Raw genomic sequence first — 24,546 nt, forward strand, 5'->3', positions numbered from 1 at the left:
TGTATAACTCTCTTGAGATGAAAATCAATTGGCCATAAAAATCATCAGGTATTTCTGTATCCTCTAATCCAGTGGTTTATATAATTTTGGGGAGGGAAAAACAGAGAAAATTTTACTTAATAATTTAAACCACACATCACACGATCATATAGACACACACATACAACTATAGGAGAAAACAGAACCAACTATCACAGACCAAGGAGCTCAAAAGAATAAAAAAGAAGGAAGCATGAACAAGTGGGCCAGCGTAAATGACAATGTAGCAACAGGCCCTATGGATTAGGTGCCAGAATCGATGTTCAGGAGAGAAGCAATATATATCATTTTTGCCCTAATTCTACTGCTTCCTTTTTTAGATCCATAGCCCACTACTGTGAGATCACTGTTTGGTTCACACTTGGGCTATTTATTACTCCTATGGCACAGAGATGGCTACCTCCAGGAAAGGGAACTTTATTTTATGAGAGTTACAATCATAAGAAAGACTGGTTTTACATCAAACTAAAATCTCCTAGCTAGAACATCTGAGTGTATTCTGTCTGCCATCTGGATCTATATGGAATAAGCATCTTTTTCTATGTACCAGCCTTTTATTATTTAAGGCTGCCTTTCAAGTTTTCTTGGTTTTTCTATACCAACAGAATATCCAACATCTTCAGCTATCTGTAACTAGAGGCCCAATGTATGAATTTGTGCACAGGTGGGGTCACTTGGCCTGGCCAGCGATGGGGACTGATTGGGGTTGAGGGAGGTTGGCCGGGGGGGAGGGGCCGTGAGAGGTGGCCTGCCTCAGGAGGTTGGCTGTGAGAGAACACTGACCACCAGGGGGCAGCTCCTGAATTGAGCGTGTGTCCCCTGGTGGTCAGTGTGCATCATAGCGACTGGTTGTTCGGTCATTCGGTCGATTGGTAGTTCGGTCATTTGGTTGCTTAGGCTTTTATATAGAGAGATATTTCAAAATATTTTACTTTCTTTATCACTTGAGTTGCTTTCCTTTGAATATACTTCCATTAATTTAGATGACTTTAAAAATGACTTTAAAACTAGGCTCCCAGAACTGGTCCCAACATACTGGATAGAATCTTGCCAGTATGGAAAACACTGCAATCATAAAGGCCCCATTATCCTGACACTATATTTCCGTTAATGAGCTCATGCTAGATACTTGGATAGTGACCAGAGTCTGATCTTTATTACCCAAACCAGGGTAGTATTTTGTCAGAGGCAACTGAAAATCTTCAGAAATGTTGGAGACCTTTCCTGAGGCTGCATAATTATATATTTTTAAATGCTTTCAATTTCCCATGACAAGTTTGGAGTGTCTAAAGATGGCAAAGTGAAGGAGATAAATAGATTATTGATCATACAGGCTTGTAATTCCTTAGCGGATTGGATTCAGTTTCTTCATTGAGATCAGGTCAATGCCATAAATTTCTTAGAAAATCAATGCACCAGAGAGTGCTATGAGAGGGGTTCAAAGGCATTTCCCTGGCTGCTTCAGGGGTGGGAGCCTAGCACCTACTCTAAAACTAGAGAAGGAAGGACTGGAAAATGACTGTCTGAGGGATTCAAATACTGTGTATGTGAGTGAAGTGCCTGAATGGAGTCAAGCCAAACTCTTTGCTTGGCCACTGTCATATATGTGACCTTGGACAAATCACTTTACTTGGGTTATCCTGTATGTTGCAGTGACAAAGTTAAACCATACAAATATTTATCTATGCATTCCCCCCCCCCATCTTTGTGGGGAAGAGAAGGATATCTATGAAAACAAACAACTCACAAATTTGGTGACTTGATCCAATGAAAATTTAGTTCTCACTCTCATAAATATTCAAATGCTGGTTCTGCAATAGGTAGCTCAGCTCCAAACAGTCCCTAGAGGACTCAGGTGCACTGGCTCTTCACATCTTGAACTCTGCTTTTACACAGAGCCTTGCTGTACATTGTTTCCAACCTGCCTTGACTAGCACAGCTATCTACAGAAGGTAAGATTAAAAAAAGACATGAAAGGGTGGGTAGGAACCATCGTGAAGCCCATGGAAAATGCATCCTGGCTTCTGCAATGAGCCCATCTACTGCCATATTCATAAAGAGTCAGAAAGCCTAGGAAGATGATATTGGCATATACACAATTTCAGTTGTCTTGCCTGAAATTCCAACCCAATGAAACCTATTCAAAAGCCTTATGAAATTGGGCCACCATAAGGAAAAGTCAAAATTTAGAGAGAAAAATGGTAGTGAGGGAGTTGGAACAGATGCACTGTGGATAATTGCATTTTAAAATTGACTTTTTGGTAATTCCTTGTTGAGATGCTCCATTTGTTTTACCATATTTATCCACTTTATTTATTTTGCATGGGGAAAAAAAAGATGCATAACTGTTTAAAGACTTTGGCAAAACTTATCATTCTAAGCCTGACATAGTCACAAAAGGCATTGAGAGAGGACTCAAAAGTAAATTGAGACTATAAGAAAATGAAAAGAAAATAGAGGATTGAGATAGGGAAGGGTGGAGACAGATTGAGTAACATCCAACTGGGTCACCCCATAACTTCTTGGAATGCTGTGAAGTGTAATATCTATAGTCTCTAATATTTACAATGACATTACCCACTTTCTAAAAAATGCACCAACATTCCTGCGGATTAACAGACATTCATTTCTTACATAATGGTCCAACATGGCTGTGCCTGGTCAGTGGGACTGCATTATTTTCCTGTTGCTGCTAATTAACCACAAATGTGATTCCTTAAAACAACACACATTTGTTAGCTTCTAGATCTGCAGGTCAAAAGTCTACAATGGGTCGCAGGGCTGCACTCCTTGGAGGGACTCTAGGGGAGAGCCTGTCTCCTTCATGTTGCCAGAAGCTGTCTGCATCCCCTGGGTCACAGACCTGCACTAGTAAGTCTGTGTCTGCTGTCATATCTCTTTTTCATGCCATGACTCCCTTCCCTCCTGTAAGGACCCTTGTGATTACATTGGGCTCACTCAGATAATCCAGCATCATCTCTCCATCTCAAAGTCCTTAATCTAAGCACATCTGTAAAGTCGCTTTGCCATGGAAGGTAACACATTCACAGGCTTCAGGGACCAGGACACAGACATCTTTGAGGGGAGAGGAAAGAAGTGCCAGTATTTCGCCTACACCAGGAATCATGGGTAAAGAAGACTTTGCCAACTTCAATAGCAGTTCTCCGAGGTAGCCCTGGGTATCAGCATCCAGTTGGCAAGTAGAGGAAAAGAAAAATAATTGCCCCTGGGAGGACTTTTATGGCACTGGACTGACAAACATCTACAATGTGTGCACTAACTCTTCCCTTACTCTTCATGAGTATATGGAAAACTTTAAGTTGCACGCTTTGCCCACCTACTTGGGAGAGAGAAAAATGTTGATGTTGCCTCAGAAAAGAGCACAGAGAAGAGAGCGTGAGGATGGGGGATGGAGAAGAAGAAATATAGGGAATGTGAATCCTAATAAGAGGAAAATGTGCTTGGGCTTAAGGCTTTATTTCCCCATATTTTCAAGGGTGGGTGAGATTTCCTTACAGTGACACCGGCAGGCTTTTGCTGCCTGTGGCCTCCCCAAAATAGATCCTGAGTACCCCAGGGCCCATCTGCAGTGAGAATCGGTTAGTGACACATGACAGCTATTCCTTGAAATGTGCTCAGTGATTCACACAGCTCACAGCAGCTGTGCAGTGGGGATTATTGGCCTGAAAATGACACGCTCCCCTCCCTCCGACCCCCGTCATCAGCTTAGAAAATCACCTTGGGACACATTTTTTTTATACTCTCTTCTCTGGAAACATTATTTCGATTATATCCCTGGTGCCCACAGCCTTGAGTCTCCCTAGAGAGGCAGTTGTGCCTCTTGGAACTGACTGCTCATATCATAGAATCCCCCCAACGCCTGCTGAGCATTTAGCCTTCCAAGACTGGCTGGTGTACGTGTGTTCCATCATCTCACATATTTTCTACCATTGTTTAAACATGTTTGCTGCCCACAATTTGCTTATTTGGAAATGAATGCAGATCAATGAATGGATTATCAATATTGGTTTCTTCCCTATCTCCTCAACCAGTGTTTCCAAACTTCTTTGATCTCAAGAACCATCTGGAAGTGCTTATTCTTTGAATAGATCATCAGGTCTCTCTTAACAAAAATTCTGACTCACTAGGTCTAAGTCAAGCATTTTTGTTTCTAATTAACAAAACGCAGGTTTATTCTACTCTTTTTTTAAATATATATATACTAGAGGCCCGGTGCACAAAAATGTGTGCACTGGCGGGGGAGAGGGGTGGGAGTGTCCCTCAACCCCACTTGTGCCCTCTCACAGTCTGGGAACCCTCGGGAGATAACCACCTGCTGCTTAGGCCCGCCCCCCAGGTGGCAGATGGCAGGCCCGATCCCTTGGTGCCTGTCCCACCTCCCTGGGTTGCGCACATGGCAGGGCCAATCTGGGGTTTGAGGTGCCGCCCCGGATCGTGCACACAGCAGGGCCGATCCGGGGGTTGGGGCACCGCCCTGGGTCGGGTTGCACATGGTACACCCTGTGTCGGGTTGCAAATGGGATGCCCAGGCAGGCCGGCAGATCGCTGCTGCTCCGCCTGGCCGCCCCAGGTCAGGTCGCACATGGGATGCCCGGATGGTGGCCGGGTGGGCTGGCTGATTGCTGCTGCACTGCCCAGCCTCTCCGGGTCCGGTCGCACATGGACGCCCGCCTCCACGGGTCACAGACAGCAGGCCCCGATGGCGGCAGGGCAGGCGGGATGGCGCTGTCCGCCCTACCTGCAGTATGCAAATTAGCTGCCATCTTTGCTGGTGGTTAATTTGCATATTGTGCTGATTAGCCAATGGGAGGAATAGTGAAGTTATGGTCAATTACCATGTTTGTCTATTATTAGATAGGATATAGATTTTTTATTGATTTTTTACAGAGAGGAAGGGAGAGAGATAGTTAGAAACATTGATGAGAGAAACATTGATCAGCTGCCTCCTGCACACCTCCCACCGGGGATGTGCTCACAACCAAGGTATATGCCCTTGACTGGAATCGAAACTGGGACCTTTCAGTCTGCAGGCTGATGCTCTATCCACTGAGCCAAACCGGTTATGCCTTTATTCTACTCTTTAGGCAACTTTTAAAAACAGTACCAACATATTCTAAAAAGCAGGATTTATTGTTGCTTCAAGCATCTGTATTTACAGCCAAGTTCTGGAATTTACCAACTTGATGGCATGTGTGAATTCCTTAATATGTGTGTATCTTACTAGTAGTTGAAAAATATGTAACTCTACCCAAATCCAATTCTTAAGGTATACCTATTTTCCAGTGGAGAAGGTGTTTGCACAAAAGACAATGACAATGCATTGTTTCAAATTTTATTCAACCGAGTATGCTTTGAAATTTTACAAAGAAAAATATGATTCATGTTGTAGGAATTAGACAGAGAAGAATAACTTAAATATTGATCTACAAGGAGACATAAATTCTGAGTAAGCAGAACATTCTAAAGTGGGGGCAATAGGCATTCCTCAAGATAAACTTGGAAGGATTCTTAGATTATCCAGCCATTGCTGATCCTCAGGTTTTGGCCATGCTTTGTTGATAGTGGCTTAGTTGGAGCACAAGGAAAGACTGGCATGGCCAACATTCATTCCTTATCCCACTGGAAGTACATATTTGATTAGCGCAGTGGTTCTCAACCTTCTGGCCCTTTAAATACAGTTTCTCATGTTGTGACCCAATCATATAATTATTTTCGTTGCTACTTCATAACTGTAATGTTACTACTGTTATGAATTGTAATGTAAATATCTGATATTCAGGATGGTCTTAGGCGACCCCTGTGAAAGGGTCGTTCGACCGCCAAAGAGGTAGTGACCCACAGGTTGAGAACCATTGGGTTAAGGTATATCATTCATTCACACATGCATGCATTAATTCATTCATATGCTAATGCATTATTATCTTTTTCAACAACATGAAAAGGCAGCCTACACAGTGGGAGAAAATGTTTGCAAGCCATACATCTGATGAGGGGTTAAAATGCAAAATGTATAAGTTGCACATACAACTCAATGATAATAATAATAGCAATAACAGCAATAGTCATCATTATCACCTGATTCAAGAATGGACAAAGTACCTGACTGATATACCCAAAGAAAATATTCAAGTAGAAAGTTGATACATATGAATGTGCTCAATATCACTAAACATCAAGGAATGCCAATAAAACCCACAATGAAATACCACCCCATACCCATTAGAATAGATATTATAAAAAAGACAAGAAATAACAGATGTTGGCAAGGATATGAAGAAAAAAGAACCTTGTTGGAGGTAATATTAACTGGTACAACCACTATGGAAAACAAGATGGAGGCTCCTGCCAAAAGTAAAAAATAGAATAACCGTATGATGCATCAAGTCTTCCTTCGTAATATATCCTAAGGATATGAAACTGCTGTCTCAAAGAGATAACTGCACCTCCATGTTAATTGTAGCATTATTTTACAATAACCAATACATGGAAAACCTAAGTGCCCATTGAAAGATAAATGGATAAAGAAAATATGATATATAAAATATATATAAATATAATGTGATATTATTCAGCCATAAATGGAAAAAAATCCTGCCAATATGGGTGGATCTTGAAGATTATGCTAAGTGAAATAAAACACAGAGAAAGGCAAATACTGTGTGATCTTACTTATATGTGGAATAAAACAAACAAACTGAACACGCAATACAGTATACAGATTATGTATTATAGAGTTGTATAATTGAATCCTCTATAATTTTATTAACCAACTAGAGGCCCGATGCACTAACGTACAAGAGTCGACCTTCCTTCCCCCAGCTGCCGGCACCAGCTTCCCTCCGGCACCAGCTTCCCTCCAGCACCCGGGACCCGGGCTGCCAGCAGTAGCTTTCCTCCAGCATCTGGGACACAGGCTTCCTTCCTCCGGTCACTGGCAGGCACCCGGGATCTGGGCTGCTTCCCTCAGGTGCCCGTAGGTACCTGGCACCTGGGCTGGCTTCCCTCGGGCTGCCTGCAGGCACCTGGGACCTGGGCTGGCTTCTTTCTGGCTGCAGCTTTGTCAGGAAGGATGTTCGGAATGATGTCCAGTCTAATTAGCATATTACCCTTTTATTATTATAGATGGTATCCCAATAAATTCAATAAAATAAAAAAATCCCTCCCCCCCCCCCCCCCCAAAAATCCACTCAAAGAAACAGAGGAGATCAGCAGTTGCTTGGGTGGGGATAGTGGGTGGGAGGGTGGAGAATATGGAGAGATGTTGGTCAAAGAGTACAAACTTCCACTTATAAAATATACTGGAGGCCCGGTGCACGAAATTCATGTGTGGGTAGGTCCCTAGGCCTGGTCAGCGATCAGGGCTGATTGGGGCCTTCCAGCTGCCGGGCGTGGCCTCCCTTCCCCAGTTGCTGCTGCCGGCCAGGGCCTTCCTTCTTTCTGTGCCGCCTCCTGGTGGTCAGCGCATGTCATAGCGAGTGATTGAACTCCCGGTCTCCTGGTCAAACTCCCGAGGGGACACTTTGCATATATATATATATATATATATATATATATATATATATATATATATATAGAGAGAGAGAGAGAGAGAGAGAGAGAGAGAGAGAGAGAGAGATTCTGTGATATTCAACCTGGTGGCCATAGTTAACAATATTGTATTGTATATTTGAAATTTACTAAGATTTTAAAAGTTCACATACACAAACAAAATGTAACTATTTGAGGTGATAAATGTGTTTGTTAACCTTACTATGGTAGTCATTTTGCAAGATGATAGATAGATAGATAGATGATAGATAGATAGATAGATAGATAGATAGATAGATAGATATAGATATACACTGAGTGGCCAGATTATTATGACCACCTGACGTTTGTAGGCAAAATAGCTATAATTTCGCACTGAAGTTGCTAGAGGGCCAGACCATTATAAATAGGGAAGCAGGTTGTTTACCACGACAGTAGATGTGGTTTTTTTCTGAAGATATGGGTAAACAACGCGATTTAACAGCCTTTGAATGTGGGATGGATACTCACACACACACATACACACACAAACACATACATACACTAGAGGCCCGGTGCACGGTTTCATCCAGGGCGTGTCTGGACCATCTTGCCCAGTCCCCATCAGCCGGACCCCAGCAGCAAGCTAACCTACCGGTGAAAACGTCTGACCCCTGGTGGTCAGTGTGCATCATAATCATAGCAGCTGGTTGAATGGTCGAACAAATAGTCAGACACTTAGCATATTAGGCTTTTATTATATAGGACACACACACACACACACACACACACACATATATATACATTAAATTATTATGTTGTACAGTTTAAACTTATACATTGTTATATGTCCATTATATTTCAATCAATGTGGAAAAAAATGACCAATTTTAGTAGGAAAAATTATCCTTGTAGTTGACACTGAATCCTCCTTTCTCTTGAGCAAACTTTATTGAATACATTTTGACAATAACACGAAATAGTTAATTACATTTCCATAAATGAATGATAACAGGAAGATGAAAAGCCACATATAGCCAACAATCTAAGAATAAAAAGGGAGTTGATCTTATTATCCTGGTGAAATCTATTTTTATGAAAACTGTGAAGAGAAATATAGAAAACCAGACCCATAAACTTAAACTCACAAATGATTTTTTTCAGCCTCAAAATTCAAGGTTCATGTGTTGAATAGATATTCATATGAAGTGAGAAATGCAACCACATGTATGCTGTGTTAACGTGGGCATACTCTAGAAAAAAATCAGAAGTTGTAATTTTCATTCTGAAACAGTTTTATCAAGTTTAAAATACTGCAATGGTAAATAATTAGTTATATGTTGTTTTTGTTAGTCACAGGATCCTCAAATGTGGCAAATAATTTCACAACATTAACCGATTCATTCATTCATTTTGGATTTACTGATAGTAATTGGTCAAGCAAAGAGGAGAGGTCATTCCAAGAGGTAAAATATGACAAGGGTCAAAGAAAGAATTATTTATAGTCAGTTTTAAATAATGTACAAAGACTGCATTGCCAAGATCTTGGGGGTCACTCTGAAAGTCCGATTCCTTCTCTTCCCTATTCTCTCTTTTCCTCTTATTTTTTGAAAAGGAGAAAGTTTTCCAGAAACTCAAGATGATATTACAGATGTACATGTATTCCAACTCTCAACACTCAGAAAAAAAATCTTCTGAGTCAAAAGTACTGCAGTAGGGAAGGCTGTCATGGAAGAAATAGGTGGTTAGAGCTCTGTCCTATTCCCTGAAAATTCTATTATACAAGATATTAGTATGTGAATATCTATGTATGTATATAAATACCTATATATCTGTGTATCTACACATATACAATATCATATATATGAATGCAAATATATTTACATATACGTATTGATAGGGTAGAATGCTATATGGCCTTTAAAAAGCCACATGCTGTGGCTAGGCATTAGTTTCCAAAGTTTTCTTTTTCTTTTCTTTTATTATTTTCATTTTTAAATTAAATTTATTGGGTTTACATTGGTTAATATGATAAAAATGCATTTTATAACATATGGTGTGGAAGTATAACTTTGGGGCTGCATGTCATGAACCCATGTGTATGTAAATAAATACTGCTTTTCTTATTCTGTAGAGGTGGACCAAAAGAAAAGAAAAGGAAAAAAACAAAAAACAAACATTATTTTAAACATTCTACACTGCCGTGATGCCTTCCTTTTCACTTCTCTTCCAGAACATGCTTCCGATCTTGTTCAGTTCTTCTTCCCCCTCAGGACTGCTCTCAGAATAAGTAAATACACCTATGACTCCAATAGGCAGACCAGCTATTGGGCTCTTGGGGAATTATGAGAGAAACACGCACTCAGGGTGGGAGGCATTTGAATTTTAAAACCCCCTTTCCTTGTGAGCTCTCCACTGCCAGGTGAGGGCCACAGAGGGATTCAGCTCCAGACTTGAGTTTGTCTCTGTCCTGACAACTTGACAGTTTAATAATTTCGACTGTTTCCATTCTCCCAAAGCACATGAGCCCATATTATTAGGATTTTTTTTTCTTCTCCCTTCCTTTCAATTGTTACCTACTATAAGCTTTGATGTCATATCTATGTCCAGCAATAATGGGAGTATTTTTCAACTCTTGGGCGTTGTCACTCTTTTCTTTTTAATTTTTTATTGAATCTATTAGGGTGACATTGGCTTTAGGTGTACTATTCTATAATACATCATCTGTATATTGTATTATGTGTTTACCACCCCAAGTCAAGTCTCTTTCCATCACCATTTGTCCCCTCATTCCCTCTCCCCCCGTCCCCACTTTCCCTCTGGTAATTACCATACTGTTATCGTGTCCATGAGTTCATTTGTTTTCTTTTGTGGGCATTGCCACTCTTAAGAATAATGAGGAGTGAACAAGGCTGGGTGCTTATCTCATGGAATGTATCAATACCAACTGAAGGGGATTTTGGTCAATTTGGAGGAAAGTGAGGATGCATTCTAATCCTTGGAGTCCATGAACATCTTCTGAAATCTTGGGAGGAATGACTCAACTTGTCCACCCTTGCCTAGTCATGAGTGATCAAAGACTGATATTCTCTTAAAATAGTCTGAGAAAGCCCTAACAGAAGACATTATCTCTTCTAATATATAGAAAACTAAAGAATAATGGGGGAGGGGAATCTACTGTTAAGTGGACTATAAAGGTTTAAATCCTGTGAACTAAAATCTTATTTTACTCCAATTAAGTAAAACTAAGGATCTACTTTCTTAGGTTAATTGTCTTGGAAAACATTTCTGGGATAATTGCCAACCTCTATTTCATGTTGACAGGTACAGACACAACCCAGTTGTCAATGGACAACCTCCCTTGTTCACATTATTAAGCACGTAAAGGAAAGTGAGGCTTTAGGGTAACTCTCTGGGTTCAAATAGGCTATGAGAGAGGCCATGCCAAGAATGTGGCCTGGAGTGGGGCTTATTCATAAAGGTGAAGAATAAGGACATTCATCAGTAGCTGTCTGAAACTAGCACTTTAGCATCAACAGCTTTGTAAGGCAGACTGTGGAGTAAAGGAAAGGATCTCTCCCTGTACCACTGAATTTTTCCTGTTTAGAAATCCTATCTGCCCCAATTTCCAAGTCAGAAAGTCCTTGCAGACTTTTCCCTCTCCCTCATTTTCCCATAGCCAATCAACCCCTCAGTTCAATGCAATCATCTTTGACCTGTATGACCTCTAGCTCCCCTTTCTTCCAGTCCCACTATCTTATCTGCACTGAAGATCATTAACTCATGCATTCCCTTTATTATTAAGAAAGTCTCCTTTGTGGTTTTTCACTGTCACTTTCCCATAACCTTCACTGCAAAGTGAGCTCAGGAAAATTATTTAAGAAATCAATCAGTATAGTATAAGATGTAGTTCCCCAGTTCCCATAGTGTTCCATGTTTTTCTATGACCCCAGCTATTTTCAGATGCAGATTCATATATCATTCACTGAAGATGTCCTGAAGTAGCCAGTGACCTAGACCATCCAGGCTGTTCCCTAGTGGGTGCAGTCCATTGAGAAGGAACAAAGACTTTAGAGGTAGACCTCACTGAGTTCTGGAAGGAGGCACTGATTTATTTCATGGCATGTGCATTGGCATTTCAGCTCTATCACTTGCTTAATGTCTTAGCATTTCACATATCCATGTATAAAGTGAGGATATGAATACTTATGTTTCAGAATTACATTCAATAAGTTGCGATAAGGGCTCAGCATATTGTCCTCTATCAGCTGTTCCATGAATATGGGGCATGAAAAGTATACAATGTACAACCAAATAATATCTTTTTTTCTCTTTTTTTTCAATCTTTATTGTTGAGATTATTACAGATGCCCCTCTTCCCCCCGCCCCCCATAGCTCCTCTCCACCTAGTTCCCTCCCCATCTCAGGCCCTTGCCACCCTATTGTCTGTGTCCATAGGTAATGCATACATGCATATAAGACCTTTATCTATTCTCTTCCTGCACCCCACTTCCCTCTGAGAATCATCAGTCAGTTCCATTTCCATGCCCCTGATTCTATTCCATTCACCAGTTTATTCTGTTCATCAGATTTTTTATTCATTTGATTTTTAGATTCATTTGTTGATAGATATTTGTTTTCACTTTGTTGTTCATAATTTTTTATCTTTACCTTTTTCTTCTTCTTCCTCTTCCTAAAGAATATCCTTCAGCATACTGTCTAATGAAAGGGTAATATTCAAATTAACTGTGACTCTGTCACAAATATGGTGGCGCCCATAGCCACAAGATGGTGGCACCTAGTCCCCTCAGCCCTGCTGGAGTCCCCTAGTCCTGGGGAGTGGCTGCTGAGAGCAGGCAGTGTGAGCGGCCTGGCGGAATGCTTGCTTGCAACAAAGCAGGCATTCTGCCCCAGCTACGGAGGGTCTCTGGGCAGCGCGCGCAGAATGGCTGGGCAGTACGCGGAGAGCCTCTGGGACAACTGTGGGCAAACTATGGCCCGCGGGCCGGATCCGGCCCATTTGAAATGAATAAAACTAAAAAAAAAAAAAGACTGTACCCTTTTATGTAATGTTTACTTTGAATTTATATTAGTTCACACAAACACTCCACCCATGCTTTTGTTCCGGCCCTCCGGTCCAGTTTCAGAACCCATTGTGGCCCTCGAGTCAAAAAGTTTGCCCACCCCTGCTCTGGGACATGGAGAGCCTCTGGGCACCAGGCATGGAGCAGCCAGGCCCTGCAGAGAGCAGAGAACCATGGGGAGTGGGCCTAAGCCATCAGGGCTCCTGGATTGGAGAGGGTTCCCTTAAGGGCGCCCAGATTGGAGAGGATGCAGGTTGGGCTGAGAGACCCACCCCCTGTGCACGAATTTCATGCATAGGGCCTCTAGTTTCTTATAATACTGATTTTGTGGTGATGAACTCCTTTAGCTTGTTCTTGTCTGTGAAGCTCTTTATCTGACCTTCAATTCTAAATGATAGCTTTGCTGGGTAGAGTAATCTTGGTTGTAGGTTCTTGCTATTCATCACTTTGAATATTTCTTGTCACTCCCTTCTGGCCTGCATAGTTTCTGTTGAGAAATCAGGTGACAGTCATATGGGCACCCCCTTATAGGTAACTAACTGCTTTTCTCTTGCTGCTTTTAAGATTCTCTCTTTGTCTTTTGCCCTTGGCATTTTAATTATGATGTGTCTTGATGTGGCCCTCTTTGGGTTCCTCTTATTTGGGGTTCTCTTCGCTTCCTGGACTTGTAAGTCTATTTCTTTCACCAGGTAGGGGAAGTTTTCTGTCATTATTTCTTCAAATAGGTTTTCAATATCTTGCTCTCTCTCTTCTTCTGGAACCCCTATAATTCGAACATTGGTATGCTTGAAGTTGCCCCAGAGGCTCCTTACACTATCCTCATATTTTTGGATTCTTTTTGCTCTTCTGGTTGGGTGTTTTTTTGCTTCCTCGTATTTCAAATCATTGACTTGTTCTTGGAATCCTCTACTCTACTTTTGAAGCCCTGTATATTATTCTTTATTTCAGTCAGTTTATGCTTAATTTCTGACTGGTCCTTTTCCTTTTCCTTTTTTTTTTTTTTTTTTTTTTTGCATTCTCACTAAGATTCTTGATGGTCTCACTAAGTTCCTTGGAGGTTTCTAGAGATTCTTGAGTAACCTTATAACTGTGGTTTTGAACTCTATATCCAATAGTTTGCTTTCTCCCATTTCTTTCATCTGTGACATGTTTCTTTGTCTCTGCATTTGACTGCTTCCCTGTGTTTATTTCTATGTATTGGGTAACTGCTAAGCCTCCTTGAGTTGATGGAGTGGCCTTGTGTAGTAAGTGTCCTATAGGGCCCTGTGGCTCAGCCTCCCCAATCACCTGAGGTGGACACTCTTGGTGTAACCCTTTGTGGGCTGTGAGCACAGTTTTGTTGTAGTTGAGCCTTGATTGCTGTTGGTGTCATTGGGAGGAATTGACCTCCAGGCCAATTGGCTGTGGGGACCAGCTGTGACTACAGTGGGAGAGCTGCTGTGCAGGAGACACCCTTATGGGGCAGGATTTGCTTCAGTAGGGCTTTTTTGCTCACTGAGTCTGCCCCTTGAGTGTGTGCTTATGGATGTGAAGAGTTGTAATCTGATATGACCACTGGGTACACTGGTTCTAGGGTCTCCAGGGAGATGCAAAGTCAGCCACTGCCTGGGGTCATTCAAATGCAAAAGCCGCCATGCACAGCTTGAGTGGGGTTATAAACTGGGTGGGGTGGGACCTCAGGGAATCACCAGCGCAGAGGAAACAGAAGTGGCTTCCAGTCAGCCCTGCACCAGAGAGGTCCCAATATTACCCCTCCTGAGTTCCTATCCCAGTGCCAGACAGTCCAGTTTCTCCCCGTATGTGTTTGGGTCCCCCAAAGCCTTACCCAGCACTGGAGGTCAGAGCAAGCAGGAGCTTATAAGTTCAGTTCGCAGTGCAGGCTTTTTAGGTAAGAGGAGCAGCTGGGTCTCTAGAAGCCTGTGTGTCACTCAGCCCCATTCCGCACTGATTTTTACAGTCCATAGTTCTTCTTGCCCGTAGGGACTTTTTTCCCCAGCTTTGGGACCCTGGGCTGGGACCACTTGCTCCTCTGGGCAGCCTCTGCAGAGGCGATCTCCCTCCCAATTGAAAAAACAGTACACCCGGGTTCCCGGCCTCTGCACCTCCTTCCAGTCTCAGGGTGCTCCCTTCTTAACCTCTCTAGTTGTAGTACTTCCACTCAGCCAGCTTTCCCGCGGTTCTGGATGATAGTTGTTGTGTATTTTAGTTGTAATTTTGATGTTATTGTGGGAGGCAGCAAGTACAGGCATTTACCTATGCCACCATCTTGGTTCTCTCCCCAAATAATATTTTGAAGAATGATCATAATTGCTAAGGAAAAAGCCGAATGACAACCATTCTGCCGAAACATTTTCTTCAGACTCCTAGCCATATTCCCCCAATCTGTAAATCAACCAAAATTTTTGTATAACTAGCTGAGGTCACTTTTGAAATTTATTGTTTGAACTAAGTACTTACATAATCCAGGAATTCCAGGTTCTAGCTTAACTGTAGTCTTGGAACAATATTTTAAAGAAAGAACTCCAAGTTGCTTCTTTCTCTGAAAATCTCTCTCATCCTCATATGCACACTTCTGACTCCCTTATTCCACTTCTTCCTTCCCAGATTCCTGGGAAAATACTGTACTTATATTTTCTTTTTTATTCCTTCTTCCAATTTCCCTCTAGCCAGTCATATTTATAGCTCCCAACCCTCCTCTCACTTGCTCTATGGTCTTTATAAAATCATAGATACGGAAAAGGGTTTCAGATTATATAGATATATAAGCATATAGATATAGATATAGGTATAGATATATACCTAATATAAGGTATATATGACATTTTTATGTTTGTGGTGACTATTACATTAGGTATACCTAATCTAAGGTGTAGGTGTAGAAGTAGATATAGCTATAGATATAAGCATAGTTATATAGGTATAATTAGCTCCATTTTACAGTTGCAGAAACTGAAGCCTGGAAAGACAAAATACTTTTCCAAAAAAATATGTAAATATGTTTCCATTTTGGATCAGGAATAGACCTAAATCTCAGGTATTCTAAATTCAATTCAGCAAAATTTCCTCACATGCTGCTGTTCCAGAGTGCTTCAGGTTGTTTGTTACATTATGGCTTCATTTTTTATCTTGTCTTAATCCCTCTGTAAATGCCATTTTCTTTTGTTCACTCACAGCATATGAAATATATTAATCTTTTCATACTGTCTGACCTAGTTACCTTGGACCTCTTATGGTCATTATCTACCTATGGTAAATGACGACAAGGCTCCTTAAAAATAGAGGCTGGTGCCTGGCTACTGGGCTTGTTATTACAGTGCACTCTGTCAGCGACATTAGGCTGATGCTGACATAAATACAAAAGAAATTGGTGTATCTTTTTTCAACTTCAAAAATATCTTCAATGCAACCTACATTAGTGTGACATTTCCTGCAGGTTTGAAGACCACAAGATTGATGACATGAAATAAAGAAGAGGGGCTCTTTGGACCTTTCGTTTTCTCAGTTGCTAGCATTATTTTGACAAACATTTTGTTATTATTGCTTACCAGAGGAGTTGGTCCTTGTTTTTCTACATAGAAATTATTACCTTCCTTGAATAATAAAAATCAATAAAATCTCTTCTTGTGTGAAGCCTCCAGACAACCTCCTCTCAAGGAATAATTAAGCATGTGAATCAATTCCAGGACTCGCCTGTCGTTCACAGCTTTATGAAACTTAGCCGCCTGACCATCTTTGCCTGGAATGCTGTTATTATTTAAAAGAGAAATCGCTTCAAATATGAGTTCTTTTGAAATTGAAACTATCAACTCTATTTCATCTAAAGAGCAGATCTAGGCAAGACTGATATTGCCCAGGGAAGAGAAACTGGCTCAGGCAAATCAAGACCTGACTTGAAGTATAGCTGAAACCTCAAACTGAACTAAGATTGAACTCTTTTGTTTCCTAACAACCTCAAACAATAGGTGAACTTCCTGGAAAACAGTGAAAGGGAATTCTATTTAAGCTGAGTGAGTCTTTAAAAGAAGAAGATGTAAGTTAGTGCATACTAGTATATGATGGTAGTGTTGAGAAATACCAAAGTACGGACAGACTTGGAATGGCATCTGGGGAAGTTTTGAATTAGATAAAAGTTAATGTTCAAAAACAGTTTCTCATTTTAGCCACTAGTACTTCATCCTGCTTATGAGACCTTCTATCTGAAGACCTACATGACCTAGATACTTGTATACATTATTGAATTTTGGGAGACCCGATCTTTCCCATCGCAAAACTTCCCCATTACTCTTAAAGTCACTAGTATATGTAGCCTTGTCTCCTCTTTGCTCTATTTACTCCAGCAAAATTTGTCTTCTTTCAATTACTCAACAAGTCAAGCTGCCACCTCCACCCCACCCAACCTCAGAAGGTTTGAACAGGTGTTTACCTCCACATGGAAGGATCTCTCTCTCCCAAAAACTTATTCCATAATGTTCTTTATCTTTCATGTTTTAGAGCAATTGGGTCTTTTTCATGGTCCCACTTCACCCCCAGATGACTTATATATACTCATGGCTGCTCATAATTTTGACTAATTTACTTACTATAGTTTAAAATTAGTTGTATGCTTGTGCAATTACTTTATTAATTTCTGTCCCTCACTGGGCTGTATAGTTCATGAGGACAATGCTCAATGTCATCACACAAAGACCATTAGATATTTTGAAATGTGTTGAATGAAAGAATGAGTGAATTTCTTATTTTTTGGCATTTAGAAAAAATTGAAAAGAAGCAAATGTGATTTGTTAAAAATGGAATTTTAAGAATGAAAATATTTCTGGTAAAAATGAGCTAATCTCAATCTCCTTGAAAGTTGCTGTAATTCCCATCAACAACTTTGTACCCAAACCGGCCCTGCTGTAGTTACCAAATCATGTGAACCCTGGCCAGTAATATGGCCCAGGTAACCAGGGAGGTATCATCTTCACATTTTACTCATAAGCTATTTCAAATTCCAAAGAGAGGGTTATTTTTGTTTTTATTTTGGAAATGAGGGGGGAAGTTTTATACAACCACTGGAAAGGGAGTGATGGAAAGTATAGGAAAGAAAAGAAAGTGGGATCCTATAACATCTAGCAAGATACTTAGAATTCCTGTCCAACAGAAATACACAGTAAAAATAAACTTTGGAAACATTTTCTTCTATCCCTGTACTTCCCATAGCTCCACCAGATTATAAGTTAAAACTTCCATTATGATGTGGTGAAAAGAACACTGGACCCAGTCATTCAAACAGACTCATTTAGTTCTTGCTCCACGCCAAGCATTGCACTTGGCTCTATAGATGCATCAAGGAAAATAATAGGATAATATCCTGAACTATAGATTAGGAGACCTATGTTCCTGTTCCAGATGAGATAGTTGTTGTGTTTTTTTATTTTCTCAAAGGTTCAGATTCTTCAGCTGTAAAAAGGGAATGAATTACCTTGTATAATTCCTAATATTACTTCTGGCTCTAGCATACACCATGTCTCAGACTTTAAGATTTAGGATTCATTCATTCATTCAACAAACATTTCATTGAGCTCCTATTCTGGATTATTATAAGAAATTTTAAGTACCGAAATAAAAACAATACAAAAAAATTCTTGCCTTCCTGAAATTTGCATTTTATTGATGAGGCCCATAATAAAAAGAATAAACTAGATTATACAATATATTAGAAGATAATAAATACCACAGGAAAAATAAAGTAGGGGATAAAAATAATTCCGGGAGTAAGAAATACAATTTAAAATATGGTGGCCATGTTAGATACCAAAGAGAAGGTAAGATTTAAGGTAATACATCAAGGAAATAAATGTGACATATCTAGGGGAAGAGCATTTAGGCAAAGGGAACAAGTTCCAAGGATCAGGATGCACATGTGCTTAAATGTTTAATGAACATCAAAGAGGCCATTGTGGCTGGTGAGGAAAATGACTTGAGATCAGAGAGTTTGAAATCTCAGGCCACATTCTTAGTGACACGGGAACTCAATTGTTGGAAGTATTTGAGCAGAGGAGTAACATTGTCTGTATTGTATTTTAAGAGGATTAAACTAGGTTTGTGTTCAGAATTGATGGGGAAATAATGGTAAGGGTAGAAGATAGGGGAGTAGTTAACATGCTACCATAATAGACCAGGTGAGGGATAATAACATATCATACTGGTAGCAATGGAGGTGCTGAAAATTTATAATATTCTGGATATACTTCAAGTTTTAGAACAACAGGTATAACTACCAAATTGGAAATGGGGTTTGGAAAAAAGAGAAGAGTCAAAATGACTCTAAAATTTTGATTTGAGAAAGTAGGGATAAAATTATCATTAACTATTATAGGAAAACCTCCAAGTAGGATAATCTTGGAGATAGAAAATGGGTAGATCAAGAATTTAATTTGACGTTTTTGTTTGTGGTGACTATTAGAAATCCAAGGGAAATGTTCAGTAGGCGTGGGTGTACACAAATCTGATGTTCAGGAATAAATGGGAAACTTTGAGAATCATGAAAAATAGATGATATACAAAGCCATGGAGCGAGATTATCAAAGAAGTCAGTAGGGACCAAAAGGAGGTTCCCTACTAAGCCTGGCAGTACATTGATGTTAAATAGTTGGTGAAATAATGATTAGCTAACAAAAAAAGAATGAGAAGAAGTAAGTAGTGAGTGAACATGGAAGAGAAGTGAAGAGAGTGTATCAAAGATGGAGAGTGATGGATCGCCTGTGTCAAATCTTGCTGATAGTTCAAGCTTGGCAGGCTGCACAGTTTTGCTCCAGTCTCAATCATTTGATTGATCAAAGTGGAGGTCAGGGTGACACTGAAAGACCAACACAAGGGAAATGGGAAGGATAAAAGCCGTTTTATTTTTAAGGGCTCCTGCTCTTAGAATAGATTCTCACAGATTTCAGACTTTGCATGCAAGCATTCCCCAGTGTTAGAGAAAATACTTGAAGTATGTTAAGAAATAATATTGAATGACTCAGGGGTTGCAGTCTGAGCTTGGTGATTAAGGATTCACTTTAGGGGCCATAAGTGACTAGTTCTTCCAAGAGTGAAAAGAGACCAACCTCTATAGTGCGATGACATCCAATCTATATATATAAAAGCCTAAGTGACCACAATGACCCAATGACCAGCCGGTAGCTATGACAGACACTGACCACCAGGGGGCAGACGCTCAATGCAGGAGCTGCCCCCTGGTGGTCAGTGCGCTCCCACAGCCAACCTCCCACAGCCAGCCAACCTCCCGCAGTCCCTCCCCTGGACTGAGCGAGACAGCCCTGATCAGTCCTGATTGCCAACCAGGCCGAGGGACCCCACCGGTGCACAAATTCGTGCACTGGGCCTCTAGTCATTCTATAATCTTCCAGGCATTACCCACAAAGCATACTGACAAATGGTTGTAAAATGGTATGTCTATCTTTTTTATGTATATTGTAAGAGATTAGGTCATACTTTAAAATATACCTGGTTTCTCTTAATAACATAGTGTTTTTACTCCTCTAGCATTTATTGAGGCAATTGACATTTTCAACCTGCCCACATCTTGGATGGCTTCCAAAGCATTAACCTAAAAGCTGGTTTCATATACCAGTAATTTGAACAAAGCTCTGGAAACAAAAGAGCCTTTTGTAAATAGTGAAAATTGGACTAATATGTTTTTGTTTTATTATCTGTCCTGGAGTTTCCTTTATTCTTAAAATTGTTCCCTTGTCTTGGAGTATCCTCTATCTCATGAAAACTACTATTGATCCTTCATTGATTTCCTTCAGTGACATCTATCCTCTCCCAAATATTACCCCATGTACCCAGATATGTTTTCTACACTTTACTACCAATGAAAATTTCTCTGATTCCTCTACATTTACTCCTATTTCAATTGACTTTTTGTCTTTTTTGTTAGACTCATTAGATTGTGGTCTTTCTGAAGGACCTTCAGATTCTGGCTCCTCATCATATTTCTAGCACTTAGTACAATACCAATTGTGTATCAGTTCTCTTTTGGAAATTAATGTCTTCATGGTATGATATTGTCCTCAATAACATATAAATTTTGTCCCCTCATCAGTGTCTTCTGGGTTAAAATCTTGAGCCAGTTTCCTTTCTTGTATCCTCTAATTAATTAACACATATCTTTTATATCCCGCCATTCCTCAAATCACATTGGTATATGATTAAAGATACTTTCTGATAGCATTTTTTTCTCTCTCTCCTCTCTCTCTCTTTTTCTCCCTCTCCCTCTCCCACATCATTTAGATTGTATTTGAAACCAACCCTTTTTCATTAAAAAGGCAATGCTTTAATTTGTAATCTTGAGATTAACTAGTCCTACTCTGCTATGGACTGAATGTTTATGCCCACCTCAAATTCTTATGTTGAATTTAAATCCCTAATGTGATGGTAATTTGAAGGTGAGGTCTTGGGAAGTGGTTAGATCATGAGGGCAGAGCCATGATGAATGAGATTAGTGCCCTTATTTAAAAAATTCTAGAAGACTTCTTCCTCCACTAGCCATATAAGGTTACAGCAAAAAGATAGTCAGCTATGAACCAGGAAGTTGGTACTCACCAGACACTGCATCTGTGGGCAACTTGATCTTTGAATTGCCAGCTTCAGTTATTTGTCTATTTATTGTTTATTTCAAAGGCTTATTGAAGTGACCTATACATTTTCCCTTCTCTGACCCAATTATAGGAGAATCTTGTAATTTAATAACTTTAATAGAAGATATAAATTACCCGATTGAAATATATAGCTGAAAATGGATCCCAGATAATATTATATTTATCAACTCTATTTTCTTAGAAACTTGATGTATGTTTTCTGAGACAACCAATTTCTATATACTTAGACAATGACATATGGTTTGTGTGGTACATATCCAACTGCAAGTCTAAGAATAGGAGGCAGGTGCTTGATAGTGAGACTGGAATGAAAGGTTTTAAGATTGGAAAATTAGACATACTCAGGAGTCAGCAGACACAGACTCATTGCACAGAGAGGAAAGTTTGATGGCAATCTCAATGATTATGGAGAATAAATAAACTCATTTTCAGGAAGTCTGTGACTTTTTGTCATCCAGGAGGCCTAGGTAGAGGCAGAAAACAAGTGTATCAAAGCATAGGTAGAGTATGATAATGAGGAATAGGAGGAATTAAAGAATTTAAAAAATCCAGTTTGGAAGACCTAGGATAATACTAAAATGAATAATTATCATTTACAGAAATATCCAGAACACGAGGTACTTTATATACAACATCTATTTTGAGTTTCTCTAAGGTAGAAATAATCAACCCCATTTTTTCAAAACAGAAAACTTGTCTAAGCTAGGTTGCCCAAGGTCACAAAGCCAGCAAGTATCAGTATGTGATTCAAATCCAGGTGTCATCCCAATGCCAGAACCACTCCGCTACTTAGCATGTTATATGAGCTGGTGCTAGGGCACCTAAGAGCAAAATTGAAATTACTGAAATTTAAATATAAGGTGAACATACAATCAGAAAAACAAAGCAGAAACCCACTTACCAAAAGCAAGACATTTACTGAGCTAGCTCTCAGTAAAACCAACTTTATGTTTAATCTTTAAATGACTGAACTAACATTCTTGAACCCTTGACACAAGATTGGCCCCAGCCCTTTGCTCATGGCCAAGCATATATCTTTGGGAGCAAGTCACTCAACAGAGTAAAGAAAAGTTGAAGGTGGCAGGAGCCAGGCAAAGCGTCCTATGAAATAAATTGAGCCTGTACAGATTACTTTCATTGTTATCTTAAACTTATATCTCGAAATGTTCCCTGCTAAACAGCCAAATCCTGCAAAATAGCTATACTTTGGCTGCAAATGAAACATCTAATTGCCTTTTATTGGCTGATCTTGGAGCGTATTTATTTAAAGATTTATGATCAAAACTCACAACACAATGAAGAAGCCGGTATATTGAATTGTTTATACTTGGGGGTGGGCTAATTGGGAGAAGGGGTGGTTTGGATAGGGAGTTCAGCCACATTTTAGTACTTCCCACTGGCTCATCACCGACTTCATCCAAGAAAAGGTCACTGGTGATTGATAATTGCTACCAGCTTGTCTCCCAGAAATTAGAAATCTTCTAATGAATAGAGTAGCTGAAGGACCTTGTAGTCAGGAAGAGCATCATTCTGGGTTCATTCTCTAGACATTGTTCATTTTGTAGAAGAGCTGTGTCCTAGCCAAGAGAATTAAATGTGTTTTTTCCCCCTGTTGGCTCCCTTTAAAAATTCAATCTCAACATGCCAATCCCTGAGGGCTTAATGGGTTTGGGGTTCAGGTGGTAGCCAGCTTCATAGATTATCTGGTAATATCTCAACAATGGCAGTCCCTGGGCAGCAGCAGCATGTGAAAGAAGAGGACTAAAATGGGAATTCAGAGAATCGGTACTAGTTTGCCTCTACTTAGCTATGCGACCCTGGCTGTCTTCATTTGTTGGAGTCTCAGTTCTCTCACTTGTGGCATGGGTCTGTGTAGAGCCACTGATCACTGTGCTGCCTCTATTTAAGGTTTCTGTGTTTTTCCACTTGGCTCTAAAATCGCACATGAACTGTGAATCACACAGAGCTCCATCATATGTTCTGATGTTAATAAAAGGCTCTGAGTAAAACAAGTTTTATAAAAGCTGAGTTAAACAAAGCTGAACAGATTTCTTTTTCTGTATGGATGTTGTGAGGCCTTTAATATACAAACAGGTATAATGACTCACCAACAACTCATCAGAAACACGTTTTTTTTCTCCCCAGAAAGCTGATTTTCCCAAGAACTTTCCCCCATGCCCTCCCCTCTCAGTTTGTTCAGACATGCACATTTCCTGCTTCATATTGAGAAGATCAGATTCTCTGTCCTGAAGATTGGGAACTGGGACTCAACCAAATTGGGACTCCTTCTTAGAGGTGATAATACCTGTTAGGAAATGATGGTTGCCTCCAAGACAGAGCAGTGCAATTCAGTCCACTTGTATCCAGAGGCAGAGAAATGCAGCACGAGTAAAGAAAAGCAGGTATGAGAGGGTGTGCCCACCCACCCAGAGAGAAAACTGTTCTGTCTGGAGGGCCTCTTTAGTGCCTGGGTATAGACCATTGAGAGACCCAGCAACCCTTTTTTGAACTTGAATCATCTGCCAAACCTTATATCATACCCATAGTACCCTTGGCCAGGGTTAATTGGAATGTTTTTCTGTATTTTGGAAGCACTACTGAGATTTAGATAAAGATGATATAATCAATGAGCCTCTTTATGTGTTACCAATAGGATTAATGTTCTAAAGAACCTTATATGCACAGACATAAGGCATAAGATTATCTTTATCTGAAATACCTGATGCTGACACTACTAGTTCTAATAATAATAGAAGCTAACATACATGCCTAGAAGTCATTATGCCAATGACATTGATTTTTTTTCACTTTTGGCCTATGTGTTTGCGTTACTAACATTTTTAAAAAGTGACTGTACTTAAATGCTAATGAAATACCAGGCTTGGTACTAAACCCTTCATTAGCATTATTTATTTTAAGCAATAAATTGACGTAGTGAGGTAGATAGTCCTACTTTAATTGTGTGTGTGTGTGTGTGTGTGAGAGAGAGAGAGAGAGAGAGAGAGAGAGAGAGAGAGAGAGAGAGAGAAATGTTAAGAGAATTTATATATTTTTAAAATGGGAGAGGTGTATTCCTAGCTCAGATGAGTCTGACCCACAGGGTCTTTGCAGTTTTATTAAACTGTGTGTTACAAATTTGCAATGACACACACTCATGCCTTCTTTTCTCTCCTCTCTATGTTCTTTTGGTTGTGTTTCCTCTCTATCCTCCTTCTTCCTTTGGTCTGTCTTCCTTAGCTCCCTTTCCCTTG

The sequence above is a fragment of the Myotis myotis genome, unplaced genomic scaffold, assembly GCF_014108235.1.
Source record: "Myotis myotis isolate mMyoMyo1 unplaced genomic scaffold, mMyoMyo1.p scaffold_m19_p_12, whole genome shotgun sequence".
Classification (NCBI taxonomy): Eukaryota; Metazoa; Chordata; class Mammalia; order Chiroptera; family Vespertilionidae; genus Myotis; species Myotis myotis.